A 13,489-nucleotide genomic window follows, 5' to 3' on the forward strand; every position below is an offset into this window, starting at 1 on the left:
AGGCCTAACCACCTGCAGAGCCCAGGATCAATCCCACCTGAGGCAGTCAAGATTTAAACCTTATTATCTATGGTTTAGTATCACATCCCTTCCTGTATCTCTGTTCCTAAGACTGGGTCCCTGCCTGACCAACCAGGGCAAAGCTCCTGAGTTTTTCTTGCCATGTTTCTCTTTCTCAGGACTGAGAGACTGTGGTTACTCCCCAGGCCCATGGCTGGGACTCCTCCACTTGCTGAGGGTAGGTTGGTGGGCCAAACATGCTTGACTACCTGCTCTAACTGGCCGTGGTCCCTCACTGCTGACCCTTATCCTAGATTCCTCCTGGCATGTCTAAGGCCTGGCAGGACCTCAAGGCTTAAGCAGTGGAGTGATTGATATATGCAGAAGAAACCATTCTGTGTGTGAAGGAGAGCGTGAGAGGGCACTCCATTCTACTTGTGAGAAGTAACTTACGAAAGCATTCCCACTTACACACACTTAAAACAACCTTTAAACATGTTTTTCATGTTAGGAATTCTTGGTAGCAACTCTGTTTTTGTGTGAAAAGATTACTTTTCAGGATATCTGTTCTGCTTTTTAAAGAAAGTATCTCATGTTTGATGCCCATTATGTTGATGTTAAAGTATTGTTTTAATTCAAAAGACTCATGCAAAAAAAAAAAAAAAAAATCCTTGGTACACCTAAAAGAATGTGGGAAATTATAAGTGCTTAGATAATTCAACCAAACAGGGACCATAATTGGTCACATGGAAAGAGCTGAATTAAAACCTGTTGAATAGATGAACAGAAATAAGACTGATGGCACCTCTTGTATAACACCAAATAGTTTTATGATTTCATTGCTTTTGTAGCATGCATTTTGGCACCCCATCCAAATGGCTTTGTCATATATATTGACGTTAACAACAAAAAAGCATTAGGAGTTCTCTCTCAAGAAGAACAGTCCAAACAAAAAATAAGAGAGTTCAGAGGAGTGGTAACTAACCCCACGTCACTAACCTTGTTAATTTGGGGACCCATATTAAGAAATACAAGGACAGCAAGAAGCCTTCATAGGTGGGAAAGGCCATGCATTCCATCAGGGACTGAATGTTTATTTAGTGGTGTTTGCTTACACTTAGAATTTTTAATATTAACCTGTCACAGAATCACCTCAAAATAAGGTACAGAATTATAGTACTGATACAAATATATGTCATATACTTGTATGTGCATGATTAAAACAGCAGTGCTGTATAGTTTTGTGCATAAAAACCCAAACTTAAATTGCCACTCTGTCAGGAAATGTCACTTTAACTGTCTAACATTATGCCTCAGGCTTCGGTACTCAAGAGCCTTGACAGGGTATAAAAGGAAGCAAATCCCATAAACAATGTCCTGTTTGGCCTCTATCATCACATTCTGGTTTTATGTTAATTATTGTGACAATGAAAGGGAGAAGACATTATCCAAAGTAGGAGACTGTAAATTTTATTCTGTTCTGCTATGTAATGATCCGAAAGGAATTGGGGAATTACCTTTTTGATTATTATTGTTTTCTTTAATTCTTTACAATGTAAGGCTGACTGCAAAGATTAGTTTTTATTATATATTCTGAAAGTACAACATCGCAGAACTTTGTTCATGTAAAACAGTCTCATACAGAGTAGTGAACATGTATTTAAAATGTAATGTGTTATGAGGCGGAACCTCACATACACAACAAACATCTATGAATCTAGGCAGCAAATCCAAAGGTACCATAAAACAGTGCCATTGTACAATATGTACTTTCAAATTATCAATTGGGCTTGATATTTTTGAAAATATGTCAAGGAAAGCATCATCTATATCTCAGCTGCATGTTTTCCTGTCCTCTCATTTTTCTTGGTGTAAACAAAGTTACCTACCTATGCATAGAAAAAACAAATCTGAAGAGCAAAGATATATTAAAAATCGCAAAAGCAAAGGCAATGAACCCTAGAGGGGTAGTCAACAATCTTGTCTTTTCATTCAACCTTTGGCTTTTATAATAATAATAACAATAATAAAGTAACATTAAATAAATGAAACTGATCTCATTTGAGCATGTGACAGAGATATTGCTATGTATCTACCATACCATTTCTCTTCTGGGAACTCTGGAAACTTCCATTCTTCCCAATCTTCCTTGTAGTTATGTTAAGGGTCACATGCCTGAATTCTGACCCATAAAACATGAGCATAAGTGATGTAAGCCATTCCCAAACTGGTTTACAAATATATCCCACAAGATCCTCCAGCTCTCTCTTTCTGTGACTTCCTGAGCCGCCACATATGGGTTCTGTGTCACTGCCCATATGAGAGCCTGAGTAGGAACCATCAATCCTACTAAGATAATTGTATGAGCAAGAAATAAGCCTCATTTTATTAAGCCACTAAGATTTTTAGGTTTATTTGTTAGCACAGCATGATATGGGAGTAATAAAAACACTAAATTAGAAACTAAAATATACTGTTTTATAAATTAATGAGCTATTTACCAAAATACTATTGGTAACAGTGATGGAGACTTTATAAAAGATAACAGAAATTCTAAGGTTTTTGACATTATACCATTGCACAATGGTATAATGCCTGAAAGGTAGAATCCAGTCCATACAGACCAGTCACCTACTTAAGATATTAGTATATGTATCTGAATTTATTAAATCTAGAAAATAAAAAAAAAAAGATGATTCATTTTGCCAAGCATTTCAACTGAAATGATTAGGTGGTTGTGACCCCATCACCTATGTTCATTAGAGTGAACTACAGTCAGTGAGATTACGTTTCTAGAAAGTGACATCTGGCCCCAAGAGGAAAATGTACATCACTGTAGTGATTATCTGACTTTAAAATCAGACCTAAGAGAATTAACGGGGACTAGTTTTTAAAATCACCTTTTAGGAGACCTCAGTTCTTAGTTATAGGCGATCAAAAAAGAACAAGATGCTAAGATTTTATGGATAATACATTTTTATATGCACTGATTTTGTCTAAATTTCAAGCACTTCTTATACAGAATTTGGAGAAAGCCCTAATAAAGACCTGAAAAAAAAAGTACTTAAGGTACCATTTTTATATGGTACCAAATTTTCTTGATCAAACTGCCTAGTGGATCAAAGAATTAGTCCCCTTACAGGCTTTTGAAGGGATATTAACTTAAATCAATAAAAAGAATCCTTGATGAAGTCCAACAGTATTACATCAATTTAAATGCTCCTTATTAGATAATTATTAGGTTTTACTTCACAAATATCACTGACGAGATTAAAAATAGTTGTCATAGAATCAGAAGGCCAAAAATCAGTTCAAAGAAGGCTAAAAATATTCCTAAAATTTAATTTTTAAGTATAGCCTTCCAATAATCAGACATGTATTTTAGAGCAATCTTGATGTCTCTAGACATGCATAAATGAATTTAAACCTGTCAATGACCTACTTTAATGGATGAAATTACAGCCACTATAAATACTTGTAATTTACTTTTATGATGATGCTAAGTTGCTAATTTTAGAATTCATAAATTAGAAATTATGGCAATAACTGCATTTGACAAAATTATCATATGTATGTTCTAAAGGACAGTAAAGTATATATGTCAGGTAAAGAGAAAATGAGTTTGCCTATTCCTCAATATCTCGCTATGTCTAAAAATTCATAATATATTTTTTCACGCAGGTTAGAGAGAGTATAAGGAAATTCAGGCCAAGTCACTAGAGCTAATCTTATAAACACCAACTATGTACATATATTGAAATAAAGCAGTTTGGCAAGGCTTCCTGAACAATAGCCTGCCCTCCATTCTGCCCTTCCTCCTTAGAAAACAGAACACTACTTTTTATTTTTATTTTTAATTTTACAAACACATTGATTTCTGGAACACAACTGCATGTATCCATGAATGAACATTTGATCAAGTTTAAGGATAATTTGAGATTTCAGGGAAACCTGCTTAAAAAAAAACTAACATCTTTTGGGGTTCACCTTTTTATTGTTGGCATTTTTACTCCTCCTGACCCCCAAATTTATAAAGACCAGTGCTCCAATGGTCATCATGGACCTCACTTTCATGCACTAGGAAGGAAGAGCAGAAAAGTAATAGCTTGAGTGCTTAATGATACCAGGAAATTACTGCACAACCATTCTAGTACACATCTACACGATTTTACATGAGACAGAAAAAGATTTCTACCTCCCGTAAGCCTCTATCATCCTGGACTTTTATGTTATGGGCAACTAAAGTGATTTTAACTAATATAATCAATCAGTCAAGACAGTTTATAAAAATAGCCAAGAACAATAAATTAATTGTCTAGCTAATGTGTCTGTAGCTCAACTTGATGAATTTGTTCATATAGATTCCATTTTAACTTTTCTTTATCCTATCTAGTCAAATTTGTTAAAATACTAAAATGTCATGCAAGAAAATCAGCACTATGTAAATTAACTTTAATAATGCTTAACATATTATAAAAGACCTAGAGATGAAATTGACTGGAAATCCAGCTAATAAAAAAAAAATTCCCCCCTCATTCCCAAAAATACAAAAAAAAAATTACAATGAGAAATACAGTAGATCTATAGTTTCTAAAATAATTTATGGAAGAAGAAAATAAATACTCTGTCATAGAACATTCACTTACATGTGATAATATGAAGAGCATTTTCTAGTTTAAACTATTTTATATTATTCCTATTTCTAATATTTTGTTTTTGAAAATCTATTAATTCTTATACAGAAACAATGCTTAAAATTTTAATTGCTAAATAAAATTAGCAATTGATGAAGGTCAGGAAGTTATTTTAAAGCTTAAAGTCCTGTACAACCGTGTTTACTTCAACCATGTACATGAAAAGAGAGGAAAGGGGCAAAGGGTAAAGGGTAAAGAGTAAGAAAGAAAACAAACCTATGTCTACCTGGGTCTTAAATAAAAATGACTATTCTATTTCATTATTTTCCCTGTCCTACTATATTATATACACTGGGGCTAGGAGAACCTTTATCTTTCAATCCAGAAATAAAAATAATAAATAGGTATAAGATTGAAATATCAAAAATAAATTCTCAGTACAGAAATCTCTCTCTTCCTCATCTCACTTTGATCTCTTTCTCTCTCTCCTTTAAACAGGCTAAAAGAAAAAGCAAAGTGCCAATACTAATTTATTTTTTATTTTTCACATCAGTAAGTGGCTGATATATTAAGCACTCAGGCTACAGGGTCATAATTTTTTATAGTGATTATGATGAAAAAAAAAGCCAACCACTCTCCAAATGTATTCAGAGTGACTCTGTCATCTGCAATATGCATGCTCATCTCAACAACTTATAGCTGTTACAGCTATGTCAAAGGTAGAAATACAAAGTTTAACAAGAATAAAAGCAGAATTCCACATATTTTGAAGTCAGTTAAAATATTTCCATTATAAATTATTTTGCAGAAGATTATCATTTTTGTGATTGATGATTATAGCTAAATTAATTTTCTTTCAAGTATCACAGACCTTAAAATCTGTGGTTGGTATAGAAACAAAAATATATATTAAGTGATGTCCAGGACTTACCACCTCCTCCTCCAAGGAGACTGGCATTTGCTGTTTAAAAGAAAACAAAAGACATTAAATAATATATAAAGATATATGTCAGATAATAAAAAGCTAATAATGATCATATCTCTTATAAACACATTTTTGTATAAAGACAGCTTTTATAACTGCTTGATAATGGTATGAAAATTAAAATATTATGCTATTTTATCTCTTCTTTTCTCTTCAAACAACTATTTTCATAATGTACTCTTTTTCTAATAAAATGAAGTACATATTGTGATCCTTTTATTTTCTATTTTTTATCTAAATTAATCTTCTGGGTTCTCCATTTTATCAAGTAGAGAAAGAACAATGTTATTTAGGCAATTTCAAAGATTTCAAAGGACAATGTAAGAAGAAAGTATAATAATTTTAATTAAATTAAACACTATCAAATAAAGCTATCTCAAGACACTTTGCAGTAAGAACTCAAATTATAATAGATTTGTTACCCTTAGCACTAACTTTTTATTTAAAGGAAAGAAATAAATTTTATTTTGTTAAGCAATGCAGTCACATTTCTTACGCAGTTATTCATTATTCTAGCACACATATTTATAACAGCCAAATAAAAAGCAAAACATAAGATAATTTCATTTTTCCTTTTTATTGAATGTATTTTGGTGACATTGGTAGACAAAATTAAGGTTTCAGGTGTACTATTTCACAACATATCATCTGTACACTGTATTGTGTGTTCATCACCCTAGGTAAAGTCTCCATCCATCATCATTTATTCCCCATACCTCCTCCACCTCCATCATGCCCCTCCCCCCAGTGATCACCACACTGTAGTCCATGTTCATTAGTTTTGTTTTTTTTTTCTTTCTTTCTTTCTTTTCTGCTCAATCACTCCACCCATCTCATTCAGCCAAATTCCACTTGGATTTTTTTCAAAAGGTCAAATTTTCAGAAAATACCATGGCAGGATTATGCTAAAGTATTAAGCAAACTTATGCCTATGTTTATCTAGTCATTATAGCAGCCAGAAAACAGAAGTCAATATACAGGCACTGAGCTTCATTCGATGAAGTTCTTATGTATCATAAGCATCATCTCATGCCATTAAGAAAGAAAGGAAAGAAGGAAGGAAGGAAGAAAGGAAGGAAGGAAGGAAGGAAGGAAGGAAGGAAGGAAGGAACGAAGGAAGGAACGAAGGAAGGAAGAAAGAAATGAAGAAAGAAAGAAACGAAGAAAGAAACAAACAAAGAAACAAAGAAAGAAAAGAAGAAATCGTGTAGCTATATAGAAGATGTGGCAACCAGGCTCCCTTTTTTTTTTTTCAGAGAATCCTGCACTACCAAAATATTAAAGTCATTTAGGAAAGAGTAGTAGGGGGCTGTAACCTGAATTTAGTATGCTGTCCAAAGGACCAAGCATCGTCACAATTAAGCGAAGCAAGTATCAGTGTTAATGATTTCATCAATTAAAAAAATGGATCATTTTAAAAGCAAATGCCCATATTATTATTTCAATGAGGTTAAATATGTGATGGCTTGCTAATTATTGTAACACTAAAGAGAACAAATATTATGAAAGATGCCTGGAGAGCAAATGCCTTTGAAGGCTTTTTCAGTATTCCATACTAGAGTATCAAATCTTGTCAGGGCCATCTAATTTGCTGCTCCTGTCAGTGCTTTTGGCACTGACATGGACTAGCAACCCCATTATTCAACCATAAACAAAACTCACTTCTGATGTTATAAATTCTCTGTCACCATGTCACTTCAGGTCTCCAAACCCCTCTGGTTCACAGTAAGAAAGTGTATAGTATTTATAAGATGGTAGCCTGGACTTAATGTCCTGCCCCAAATCAAACTTTGTAAACTGTTGAACTGGTAACTTATTGAAGACACACTAGAAAAAATGTTGCAAATTCTACTTTGGTCCCATACCCCTTAGCACATAGGGAAATCTCATGATCAACCTATGTCTCTTGGCTAATTCAAACATTTTCTAAAATCTTAGCTACATGCATTTATAAAACTGCATGACATTTCACACTCCTGCTGATGTTTTATTTTTATATTTGACTGAAAACTACTTCCCGGATGGGTTTTCTGGATCCCTGAAACTCCATATGTTATTTTCCAATTTTCAAATGTTCATTCATAAAGAAAAAAGTATTTCCAATAACAAACAACAACAACCATGAATAATACCTTTTCACTCAAATTATCACCCCCAGTAGCACAATATAGCCTACTTTCACCCGATGTTTTGCTTGCTGCAGGTGGAGGCTGCCCTGTTTTGAGAGCATAGCTGAAGGCCCATCTGTTTAGTCAGGCACTTATCCAATAGATGTGGGTGGATGAGTGGGAGTAGGGGTAGGTACTAGAAGTCCAGTCTGGAGAACCATCAAGGCAATTTAAGTCATATGTGTGCTTATGTTTAGATAAGCAGATCTGGTCACATATTAACATCAACATAGAACTATTTTATAAAATTACAGCATTCTACTTGATTTCATGTGTATTATCATTCATGTAATAGAATCTTAATCTAAGCTGCTTAACTGTTTTCAAAGCAATTCTAATAATGTAATGGATAATGATTTTTCTAAATAATCCATCAGATATGTCTATTTTATCAATTTCTCTTTTCTAAAAATAAAAAGAATGTTTTCTTTATTAGCAAAAATATCAAGGCAATTTTCTTCAATACAAGTGACATAAAAGTAGGCAAATAAAATTGAACCTTTATTAAGATTTCTAAGATTACCTTCAAAAAGCACACTATACACAATATAACTGATTCTCAACATTTATTAGTCTGGTAGATTAATATTTTTTCTTCTCTTTACAAAATATAAAGTGACTTTTGTGTGTCTAAAATTAATAATCATTTAATTTCCACCTAGTTATCTCCAATAAATTGATGTATATCCCAATTAGATAGAAAGTCCTAAAGATAAGGTCTGAGTTTACTAGCTTGGCCTGCATCTAATGGATCCTTAACACATGTTTTCTACTGAGATAATTCAGATGTTTAGTCCAAATTTTTTAAAATTTTACTTATTAATTTTCTCATAAAAAGAAAGAAAGGAGGGAGGGAAGTACAAAGGGAGGGAGGGAAGAGTGGGAGAGAAAGAGATACATTGACTATGTTGCTCCACTTAATTATGCATTTTTAAGTATATTTTATTAATTGTGTTGTTACAGTAGTTCTAATTTTTTCCCCTTTGCTCCCCTCTGCCCAGTACCTCCATTCCCTCCAGCAATCCCACCTCCCTTAGTTCATGTCCATGGGTTGTGCAGATAAGTTCTTTGGCTTCACCCTTTTATATATTATTCTTAGCATCCCCCTATTTTGTACCAACTGATTATGGTTCTCAGTTCCTGCACCATTTCCCCACTTCTTCCCTTCCCCCTCCCAGCTGATAACCCTCCAAATGAATCCCATATCTATGATTCTGTTCCTATTCTGGTTTGCCTAGTTGGATTTTGTTTTTATTTTTTAGATTCAGTTGTTGATAGTTGTGAGTTTGTTGTCATTTTAGTGTTCATAGTTTTGATCTTCTTTTTCTTAAGTAAGTCCCTTTGACATTTCATATAATAAGGCTTGGTGATGACAAACTTCTTTAGCTTCACCTTGTCTGGGAAGCACTTCAGCTGCCCTTCCATTCCAAATGATAGCTTTGCTGAATAGAGTAGGTTGCTTTTCATCACATTGAATACTGCTTGCCAGCCCCTTCCTGCCTGCAAACTGTCCTCTGAAAAATCAACTGATAGTCCCATAGGCACCCCCCTGTAGGCAACTCTCTGCCTCTCTCTTGCTGCCCTCAGGACTCTCTCTTTATCTTTTACCTTTGCCATCTCAGTCATGATGTGTCCTGGTGCAGTCCCCTCTGGGTCCAGCTCGCTCGGGACCCTCTGTGCTTCCCAGACCTGTATGTCCATCTCCTTTGCAATATTTGGGGAGTTTTCCTCATTTTTTTCAATTCTTGCTTCCACATTCTTCACTGGTTGACTGTTTTTTTCTTCCTTATATTCCAAGTCATTAATATGAACCCCAGTTTCCTTCCCTTCATCATTGGTTTTGTGTGGATTTTCCTTCTTTTCACTTAGCATAGTCTTCACTTCTTCTCTTATGCATTTGCCGTACTCAAGCATATCTTTCAAGCCTGTGAGCATCTTTATCACCAGTGTTTGGAATTCTGCATCTATTAGGTTGTCTGTCTCCTCATGTTAGGTTGGCTATCTCCTTGTTGCTTAGTTCTCCCACTGGAAACTTGATTCTTTCCCCCTTTTGTGCCATATTTCTCTGTCTCCTCATTCTGACAGGCTCCTCTGTTTGCCTCTGTGTCCCAGGTAGAGCTGTTGCTCCTGTTACATTGTAAGGGACAGAGCCTTAGGAATTCATCAGTATAGGGCGACCTGTTTCACCACATTGTGGTGCTGTATGTGGGGGAGGGGTCCAAGAGGGAACAATACCACCTGCCCAGCACTCGCCCCTTTTCCAGGCACCTCTCCCACTTCTGCACCAGACTGGTGCCCCTCTAGCTGCTGCCCCTCTAGCTGTTGCCCTGGCCATCTTTCCCAGAGTGGGTGGGTCTGCAGACATTCTAGGACCATTGGGGACCTTTAAACAAGGAGACTCTGCTGAGAGCTGCAGTTTCTGCCTCCATCTCAACCCCCACTGGTCTGCACAGTCAGCAGCAATGAGGCTTGATTTTCCCTGCTGCTGGGACCATGAGCTGCGAGGTCTGGTGAGGAGCTGGGAACGCTCCCCAGGTGTCCCTCCTGACTTTTTAAAATGTGTGACTGCACTTTCTGCTGGCCTGCCACTGCCGCCCCTGCTGCTGCTACCACACCGCATCCTCTCCACCTCGGCTCCGCCCCTCCTACCTGTCTGTATGAGTATTTCCTCTTTATATCTTTGTTTGCTGGACTTCCATGCAGTTTGATTTTCTGGAACTTCTGGTTGTTTCTAGTTTTGAGGTAGTTGTATTCCTTCTTAGTTGTGGAGGGAGACACAACATGTCTGTCTATGCCTCCATCTTGGCCCCAACTTCTACTCTTCTAATTATGCATTTTTTTGGTTGCTTCTTGTATGTGCTCTGACCAAAGATGGAAACTGCAACCTTGGTGAATAGGATGACACCAACTGAGCTACCTGTCCAGAGCATCCAATTTCATTATTGACATAGAATAAGTTTTTTGTTGTTGTTGTTTTGTTTTTGTTTTTTTCAAAAGTGTGTGGAAAGAGAAAACTCTGGTCCTTTTACTTCCTGTAAAATTAAGGTCTATTAAAGAAACTCAAGTGTATTTTTAAATACTTAGGGATTTAAAATGTATGAAATATATTTATATCTCTAAGTCCCTTTGCTAGAGGAAATTTTGGACATACCTCAAGTTATCCATAGTTTCACAGAACAGGAAAAAGAGAAAGAAAACAAAGAAAACTTGAAGTTTATGAGCATGGTGCCACTGCTTCTAAAACAAGATTTTAAATTCTCTTCTCTTCGCACGTTTACTACCAACACTACTTGCATTCATATTTTCCTAAATGAAATGCCACTTCTATTACTAGAGGAGGTAGAGGAAAAAGTCATGCTATACTGGCTGTCTCAAAGACTGATTCAATGAAAAACTAAAATGAGACATTACAAGTTAACGACTCTTTGTATTGCACTTTTTCCTCCCCACCCAAATAACAATTGAAATGAGTCAACAGTTTCACTGTTTATAAAACAAAAACAACATTAAACATAAAATGGGAGAAAGGGTTACCTAAATCTGATTTCAAAGTGGCAAGTATGGAGAATTTATTTATACCTCTCTAAGTAAAAGGGTAATTTAAATTATTTAAAGTTTATGAAAATTTGTTTTTTCCCCCCATATGAACTTAGTTTGGAAAATTTTAATTATAACTATCAATTTTCTGTAAGAGTTAATATTTATTCTGAAATTATAAGAACCAAAAAATTGAATAAGATGTAAAATCATTTTCTTGTGAAATTAGCCTAAATAAAAAGTGATTGTGGCAGCTGCAATAGTGTCATTATTTTGTGTTTGTCTCCAAGTACAGATAGAATATTACACTACCTTCTTCTTTATATATATATATATATATATATATAATCTTAAAGACCTTCTGTCTTATATTTTCAAGAATATAATTATAGCCCTGACTGGTGTTGCTCAGTGTATTGGGCATCATCTTGTGAACCGAAAGGTCACCAGATTGATTCCCAGTCAGGGCACATGCTTGAGTTGTGGGACAGGTCCCCAGTTGGGGACATGCAGGAGGCAACCTATTGATGTTTCTCTTGCATACCAATGTTTCTCTCTCTCTCTCTTTCTCCCTCCCTTGTCCTTTATCTAAAAAATAAATTAAAAATCATTTAAAATATAATTATAATTAATCATGAATCAAGTTATAAAAAATAAAATTAGTATAAGTAATCTTCCATTACTTGAAGTTTCTAGCTGGAATATCGTCGTCGTTGTCGGCAGCCGTCCGTCTCGAGAGATGATGGCGTAGCTTCTTGAGAGTCCATCTGCACCGCCGAGAATGGCTGTGCAGTCCGACTTGGGAGTGACAATCCCTGCCGCACTTGTTACAGGTGAAGGCAGATGGCTGTTGTTGCTGCTGTTGACGCTGCTTCCGCCTCGATCTTTTCTGGACCGCCTCCTCGTTGCGTGCAGCCTCTCCGCGTGACATACCGTGCCTGACCGCGAGCCTCCAGGCTAGGCGGTCGTCTGCTTGAACTTCCCATGTGTTGAGATTGATGGAGCATTGTGTCATGTCCTTTTTGCAGATGTCTTTGAACCGCAGTTTTGGGCGCCCTGTCATCCTCTGGCCTTCTGCTAGCTCGCCGTAGAGGAGGTCTTTGGGAATACGGCCTGCATCCATTCTTTTGACATGGCCGAGCCACCTGAGGCATCTCTCACTAAGAACTGCATGCAAACTGCTCATGTTGGCTCGCTTCAGCACCTCGGTGTTGGGGACCTTATCCTGCCAGGCGACATGCAGGACGCGTCGCAGGCACCTCATGTGGAAGCTGTTGAGTTTCCTTTCGTGCCTTGCGTAGGTGGTCCACGTCTCGCTGCCATAGAGGAGAGTGCTAAGTACGCAGGCTTGGTAGATGCGCAGTCTGGTTTTCTCAGTGAGGCTGGAATTGTTCCACGCTCGCCGGTTCAGTTTGGCCATAACTGTGGCTGCCCTGGCGATTCTCCGATTGACCTCCAAGTCGACTGACAGAGAGCTCGAGATGGTGGACCCAAGGTAAGTGAAATCGTTGACAACCTCCAGGGTGTATCCATCGATGGTGATGCATGGGGGAGTCCCCGTGCCTTGAGCCATAACGTTCGTCTTCGTCAGGCTGATGGCTAGTCCGAACTCCTTGCATGTGTGGGAAAGGCAAGTGACTAACTGCTGGAGTCCCTCTTCGGAGTGTGATGTCAAGGCTGCGTCGTCGGCGAAGAGCATCTCACGGATGAGCACCTCTTTGACTTTGGTCTTGGCTCATAGACGGGCCAGGTTGTAGAGCTTGCCATCGGATCTGGTGTGAATGAAGACACCCTCGCTGCAGTCCTTAAAGGCGTATTGGAGGAGCATGGAGAAGAAGATTCCAAACAGCGTAGGCGCGAGGACACAGCCCTGCTTTACTCCGCTGCTGACTGGGAAGGCCTCAGAGGTTGCGCCGTTGTAGGATACCGTGCTGTGCATGTTGTCGTGAAAGGACATGACCACAGCAAGCAGATGTGGTGGACAGCCAATCTTCCGTAGCAAGCTGAAGAGTCCGCTTCGACTGACCAGATCAAACGCCTTCGTGAGGTCGATAAAGGCGAGGTAGAGTGGTTTATGCTGCTCGTGACACTTCTCCTGCAGCTGGCGTAGGGAGAAGATCATGTCCACTGTTGATCGGCCAGCTCTGAAGCCACATTGGGACTCT

This window comes from Furipterus horrens, unplaced genomic scaffold (genome assembly GCF_987537825.1).
Source record: "Furipterus horrens unplaced genomic scaffold, mFurHor1.1.pri manual_scaffold_8, whole genome shotgun sequence".
NCBI classification, from domain to species: Eukaryota; Metazoa; Chordata; class Mammalia; order Chiroptera; family Furipteridae; genus Furipterus; species Furipterus horrens.